Genomic DNA, 7,974 nt, shown 5'->3' with positions numbered 1-7,974 from the left:
ATCATGGTTTAGGGGAAGGATACAAAAAGCTAGCTCAGATATTTCAGCTGTCAGTTTCCACTGTGAGTTCTAGTTAAGGCCCGTAGTAGCAGGCCAAGAAAAATCTCAGATAAGCAGAGGCGAAGGATGGTGAGAACAGTCAAACTCAACCCACAGACCAGCTCCAAAGACCTACAACATGATCTTGCTGCAGATGGTGTACATGCTGTATGGGAGAGTAATGCGGCAGAAGCCTTTTCTGCGCCCATGCCACAAAAAGAGTCGCTTGAGGTATGCTAAAGCACATTTGGACAAGCCAGCTTCATTTTGGAATAAGGTGCTGTGGACTGAAGAAACTAAAATTCAGTTATTATAACAAGGGGCGGTATGCATGGTGGAAGAAGAACGCAGCATTCCAAGACAAACACTTGCTACCCACAGTTAAATTTGGTGGTGGTTCCATCATGCTGTGGGGCTGTGTGGCCAGTGCAGGTACTGGCAGTCTTGTTAAAGTTGAAGGTCGCATGGATTCCAGTCAGTATCAGTAAATTCTTGCGAACAATGTTCGAGAATCAGTAACAAAGAAACCATTAAACCTGACTGAATTGGAGATGTTTTGTAAAGAAGAATGGTTAAAAATACCTTCAACCAGAATCCAGACCCTCATTGAAAGCTATAGGAAGCGTTTAGAGGCTGTTACTTCTGCAAAAGGAGGATCTACTAAATATTGATGTAATTTTTCTGTTGGGGTGCCCAAATTTATGCACCTGCCCAATTTTGTTTAAGTAATTATTGCACACTTTCTGTAAATACTATAAACTTCATTTCACTTCTTAAATATCACTGTTTGTTTGCTATATGATAAATTTAATTGAAATTGCTGTTCCGAACAACCAATGATTTATAAAGGAAAATCTTGAAAATGATCAGGGGTGCCCAAACTTTTTCATACCACTGTATTCGTCAAAGGGCCATGTGGCTGCAGGTTTTTGTTCCAACCAACCAAGAGCACATAGTTTGACCAATCAGCTGTCTGAAGACTGAGACCAGTTGATTAAACCTGTCAACTCAGGTGTGCTACTGCTTCGTTGGAACAAAAACCTGCAGCCACAGCAGCCCTTCGTGGAACAGTTTGGGCACCCCTGGTTTATACCTTCTTTTGTTGGCCCAACATAAAACGCCAGATCTACAGGATCACAGATGTGTTGCATAACTCCAGCAGCTGGTCGCAACTGTAAACAATGGAGCCGTGGCTGAGCGGATCGCCATGTACGGTATTAAACAGTTCGCAAAGTGTTAAAAAAAATGACCTAGTAAGTTGTGGAAACATGAGAAACCCAGTTTTACCCATCTTTTGTGAAATACAAACTCGAAAAACAAACAAAAATACCCATACACAGGGTAGAAAAGACGGAGCTGCTGCAACTTGCGGCCACTTGGGTGGCGCCATCTCGCCAATGATCTCGCCTATGTCCGAAGAATCCACCTCAACCACAAACTGCCGTTTGAGGTCAGGATGAATCAACACCGGGGCTGAAGTAAACCTTTGCTTTAATGTTTAGAAGGCCCTCCCTGCCTCTGGTGTCCACCGATAGGGGACCTTCACCGACGTTAAATTAGTTAAGGGCGCCGCTAAACGACTGTAGTCTCTTATGAATCGTCTTTAGAAATCCAAAACCCAAAACCCGTTTTAAAACCCATTTTTCTACCTTAAAGAACAGCTTGTTCTCTAGCGGGCACTGTAGTGCCATTCTAACGTGGCGTTTGTGCTCCTCCAAACTCCGTGAATAGATTAGGATGTCAGCTAAATAGACAAAAACAAAACGATTTAAGATGTCCCGTAACACGTCGTTCACCAATGCCTGGAAGACAGCTGGTGCATTTGTTAATCCAAATGGCATAACTAAATACTCAAAATGACCTAAAGGAGTGTTAAAAGCGATCTTCCATTCATCCCCCTCCCGGATGTGAACCAGATGGTAAGCGTTGCGTAAGTCTAACTAAAAATGACGCCTCACACAATGGTTCGAATGCCGAATCAATGAGGGGCAACGGGTGTTTGTTCTTCACCGTGATTCCGTTTAACCCCCGGTAATAAATGCAAGGACGCAACGATTTGTCCTTCTTAGCCATGAAAAAAAACTCTGCCCCGAATTAGCCCCGCAGTCAACGAATCCTTCACATAATTCTCCTTGGCCTCCTTCTCAGTACGGGACAAATTATACAACCGGCTTGACAGATCTATAGCGCAGTTTTAAGTATGGTGAGAAGGTAACGAGGAAGCACTCTCCTTACTAAAAACCAGTTGCAAGTCATGGTAACATGACAGAACATTGGATAAATCGAGAATTACCGGAGCGGAGGAAGAGACTGATAAAGACAAAGGAGATATGGCGGCTTGCAGGCAGAGAGAATGACAGTCAGTGCTCCAACCGAGCACCGCACCACTAGTCCAATCAATATGCAGATTGTGCATAACTAGCTATGCCCAGTACCACGGGGACATGAGGAGATGACATAATCATAAATTGAATTTGTTCTCGATGGTTACCTGTGTTTTGGCAATTTTGTGAATAGTCACCTTAGAATAAAGAATAAAACAGAAGATGAACAATGTTGTTCGTTTTAAAGAGTTTATTGGAGAATGTATTAAAAGATGTTGTCAAAGCTTTAATGAAGCTCCAGGGTGCAGGACTTAAAGAGAGCAACACAAGCAATGGTCTGTACGTGAGCGCCGATTTGCAGGCAAGTGCATGTTACATTTATAGCGTGCTGGATACATTTATAGGTGCGTACAAGAATATGAGTGCATGTTGGCCTCAGTACAATCGCCACCTGTGAGAGTATCTGCCCTAACAGGAATTCAGTAACAGGGAGTATGTGGATACACTTTTCAAGGCCTTATAGGAGCCAGAGAAACAATAATGGCTAGATTTCCCATCACTGGCTAACACTGGTTGTTTCAGTGTTTTTCCACTGAATACGTGAGTTTCAGTACAAGTCAAATGGTGAATAATAACACAGAATATAATTTTGTCATAATAATCCCCCCTTTTGGTCACATTATAATTGACCAACAAAATGTGTACAAAATTATATATAAAATCAGTTACACAAACATAAGTGTATATCAAATATATATATCATCGTAAAAAAACCATACAGAAAATCATCACATAAGAAAAGAAAAAAAGAACCTTTTTTGTGGAACACACACATTCCAAAATGGGATAAAAAAACAATAAAGTATCACCTTAATTCAAATCATCATTGTCAAAGTAATCTGGTAAGGGGTAAAAATCACGAGCGCCTCTTGCAAGGTCAGAGTCGGGGTAGTGTTGTGGAAATTCCTGCTCCTCCTGGTGAAGAATGAAATAGAGACTTCTGCCGGCCTACAAGGTGTTTTATTTTCGTAGCAAAGGAAAACGTCAATCGTCATTCAAGTACTGTAGCTCAAGTGAAGAAGGACCCCAAGCATGGGGAATCCTGATCAATTATACCCAAGGGATACCTGAAGAATGCCCCCTAGGAGGTGCTGATTTCTTTGTTGGAGTCGGTGCTGAACTAGGATGTAGGTTTAAACCGGTTTGTCTGTTGCAGGACATGTGGCACCAACCCCCCATTGTGCACCCCACATCTGAGACACTCTGCAAGGTCCCGTATTTGGGTGGGGGCAGAAGGTCTAGACATGATCAAGTTAAATGACAAAAGGACCTGGTCTTCTTGATGGGCTGGTGGGAGCCAAGGAGCTGAACCTCTAAGCATCACACACATCTGGATTTACAATTCTATGTGGTTTGGAGTCTCTATTAACATCTGTATATCACAAAGGGTTTGGGATTCCCATTACACTAGTCGTCAGGATCTGTTTGTTCAGTGGGTGAAAAATGGTCAGATGAGTCAGTAGTTGTGGTCAGGTTAAATATCGGGGTCGGTGTGGTCAACTCTGGCGTATGACTCATATAGTCTAACAATAGCAGAAGAACAATTATCAGAACAGTCAGTATAAATCCAAAACATAATGCTTCTCTTAATGAGCAACCAAGAATTCTAAAAGGGTGCCATGTATGAGCGTCATGTTTGTGTAGTGTGATGTATCAGCCATTGGAGTGACACTGAGTGCACTCATTCAAGAGTCTTTTGGGGTCGTCTGCTTCAGTCACAGAGGTGACGTGGCTCTTCTATGAGACTATTGGAGCGTTCTTCTATGATCTTGAGGGAGAGGTTACTAGCACTTCACCTTGTGTTTAGTTGTGTTGTATGTGTATCAGTGTTAATTTGTGAACTGAGTGTTGTCTTTTGGGTCCTCGGATGCAGCATCAGGGACTTTCACTGCTGTGTGTGTTGCCAGCTGGACCTGAAAGGGACCGAGCCACCTGTGGTCCGTCCAGCGCCTTCATCTAGGATTGTGGATGATGATGAACTCTCCTGGTAGGATGTTGTAAATAGAATTTATAGTTAGTTACCAAAGTGTGTTAAACCAAAGTGTGGTGAACCATAAACTGTTATCTAAGTGTGTTAAATAATGGTCTGCTTGACAGGAGTAGGTACTCCTAAAAGGTTTTTTACAATGTAGGTCCATAAAGGATGAGGTCTGTTTCTCATCAAGTATAGGAATCGGATTTTTACTATGTAGGTAAATAAAGGATGAGGTCTGTTTCTCATTAAGCATGTGAATCAGATGAACTTTGCCCTGGGAGTAAAACTTAAAGAAAAAAACAACTGCCCAGTACTTGTGAAACTTTCTCAATAAAAGGAGCTGCAGTCCTCATACACTTTGGGACTTAGGTGAGCCAACTCTGCGAAGCTGTTGGTCTCTCTGCTCCCCCTCGCAGCAAGTAAAACGTACAACGTTGTCAGGTGTGGTTCTTTTCAGGTCATTCTATCTGCGGCAGTTAGATGACAATAGTGGTGACTGAATAACGTAATTTTCGGCACCAACAGATGTCATGCAGGTTGTTGGTGGCTGACACTGGCAGGGCGTATTGAACTCTAGATCTGGTCTGAGAGAGAGATTTAGGGAGTTGCATACAACATTCAAGTAAGTAATGTCATCGGCCAAAGCTGTTTGGTCACGTGTTACTGATTTAGGTGACAGACCAATGTGTGGCGGTCTGCCAAACACAATCTCAAATGGTGATAAGTTGTGTTTGGGGCGGAAGCGCATCTGCATGAGAACCAGTGGCAAACACTTGATCCATGTGAGGCCTGAGGCCCATGCACTTTGTCAGTTTGTTTTTCAGTGTGCCATTTTCTCGTTCTACAGCTCCACCAGATTGGGGGTGGTAACTGCAGTGTTTTCTGTCAATGTCTAATCGCATTCCTAGCTCTGTGATGATTGCATTAGCAAAATGAGAGCCATTGTCTGATGAATTTTTTTCTGGAATTCCCCACCTGGGAATGATGTCTGTCTGTAACGCCTTGGCCACAGTTGAGGCTGACTGATGTTTTGTTGGGAAAGTTTCGGCCCACTTGGAAAACATGTCAACTATCACCAAGCAATGTTTCTTACCCTCACATGGTGTTAGTTCAACAAAGTCCATCATCAAGTGCTGGAAGGGAGCCATTGGCTGCGGGTGTTGATGGCAGTCACTCTGGAGGGAGAAAGTGTTTTACCAGATTTTGAGATGAGATGACCAATAAAGGTTACCTGTTGTTTTACAAACTGCAGTTTTGTGAGTGATGCCTTGTGCCCCTCATCTGCAAGATGGCGGAGGAGAGCAAGCGTGTCCGTTTCACACTGTACCTGAGATGGAGCTGCAATGAGAAGTTCATCAAGATACTGTAGCGACCCTGAAGTAATGTTACAGTGTTATAATGTTCATGATAGAGTTATGTGATTTCCCAGGGTCTTTGAATGTGTCTGGATGAATGCGAGAGCAAGGGGGCGGGGAAGCAGGTAAAAGTGAGAGTGCCTGGCTGAGTGAGTGTGAATGTGACACGGACACGTGTTGCGTTGATGTGTGAGACCAAGAGTGTTCTGTTGTTTTGGCGTGGTTACAGCCGACAGTAACCAAGTTCTGTAATCGAATGTTCAGTAATAAATGCAGGTTCGTTGAATAACGCTTCGCCATTCATTACACGTCCGGTTGGACGCTACAATACTGTAAAAGGGCGGTCCCTTCAGAGAGAGAAAGAGAAGCCAAACTGTCAGCTTGGGCTGTACAGAACAAGTGAGGACTGCAGGTCAGACCTTGAGGAAGTCGAGTCCATGTGTAATTGAGAATCATGGTGCACAGGAATGCTGAAAAAAAGCATTGGAGAGGTCCACCACAGAGAACCACTGTGATGTGGATGGAATCTGTGATAAGATGGTGTGTGGGTTTGGCACCTGTGGTACAGGAGGAATGATGGCGGCATTAACAGCCTGTAGATCTTGAACAAAATGCCATTCTGTTGGTTGGCCCTCATAGGCCATAAGGTGAACCCGATTATCATTTCATCTCGCTCCGACGTCTGGGAACTACACGATCTCAACTTTATAAAAAAGAACAAGTACACAGAGAGTCATTCAAAATACTGAAATAAATGTCTGCATAGGATTGATCAGGCCCATGTGAAACATGTGAGGTGCAATGGAATTGGTCTACACATTGTTTATGGAGGTGAGGTGGGATGTGAGGTGTGGACATCTGTGCCAATGTGTTTGCAGAATCTAATGACAACTGCCAATTGTAAATGTACAGCTGTGAAGACATGGTTTTGCATGCGCTGCTGACAAAAACTTTGGTCATGGTCAGATGCACGTGTTTTTTTATCCCTTCAGTTGTACAAGTTAGGACAGCCCCTAATTTGAGGAACAAGTCATAACCGATCAAATTTACTGTTCATAAGTACATAGAAATGAGAGAATTTCTGACCATCGACTGACCAAACACATTCAGCAGGGCGAGCTAAAAGCTCAAGGACACGACCGCCGTTAGCACAAAGTGAAAAAATACATTTGTCACTCGGCACTAGGTCGCATTGTTCAGACCTTCTGATAACAGAGTTAGTGGCTCCTGTCCACCAAAAAGGAGACATTTTTTCCATTCACGGTAATTTCCATGAAGGGAAATTGCTTATAAGCATCATGTTTAAGGAATTGATAAGGAGTTAAATCAGGATTAAAATTTGGAACAGGTTCAGAATCAGAATTTAGAGCCGACTGTGTAATTTCATTTGTATGCATCATTCTGTCTTGTAGTAGTTTCTGATGGAAGGCGGCCTGTGCAGCCATCTCCTCATCTAAATCAGGAAAAAGATCCAACAGCTCTTCATGAGTGAAAACATCTAAATGTTGCAAAGCATGTTGTTGTGCACGTGTGAGTGTGTCAGATGACTGTGTGGGTGTTAAGTGCGAGTTACCCTTCCGGGTTAGTCAGTTGAACTGGTTCGGAGCCACTGGGCCAGGCCATCCTCCACATCCCCTACGCTGTCCACGACCCTCATTTTGTTAAAGATGAAACCCTCTTCCTCGCCCTTGGCGGCTTCGCCCACAGTGAGGACAGTCTTGTGACCAATGATCAAAAGACCCACAGACAAAGCATCCTTCTTCAGTGCGCTTGGATGTGTCATTTCTGAATTGTTTTCCCCGATGCTGGAAGCCTTTTCCTCGGGTAGGGCCAGACTGGCCTGAGAAGAGGGTGAGTGCAGATGTAGTGGCACTCGGCACAGTCATCATGGCATGATGGTCAGCTTGTGATTTCTTTTCCTTCTTATAGGCCATAAGGTGAACCACAAAACGTCCTTTAGAAATTGAATTCCGCGCCGACGTCTGGGAACTACATGATCTCAGCTTCATAAAAAAAGAACGTGTTATGTTAAACTTACAGCAAAAAGTTTGTCGCAAAATATTCTGCCCGTTTTTTTATATCGATGCATTTTATAAAGAACTAGCATCTTCAGTACAACAGTCATACAATCAGGTGTACAAGCTGTTCATGCTGTTGAAGACCTGCGATGTGATCATGAAGAATGTGAGTCAAGGGTGTTTTTACATGCACAACATACTGC

The sequence above is a fragment of the Cynoglossus semilaevis genome, chromosome W (genome assembly GCF_000523025.1).
Source record: "Cynoglossus semilaevis isolate Cse_v1.0 chromosome W, Cse_v1.0, whole genome shotgun sequence".
NCBI lineage: Eukaryota > Metazoa > Chordata > Actinopteri > Pleuronectiformes > Cynoglossidae > Cynoglossus > Cynoglossus semilaevis.
The sequence above is the reverse complement of the archived record's forward strand: the minus strand, read 5'-3'. Positions refer to the sequence as shown.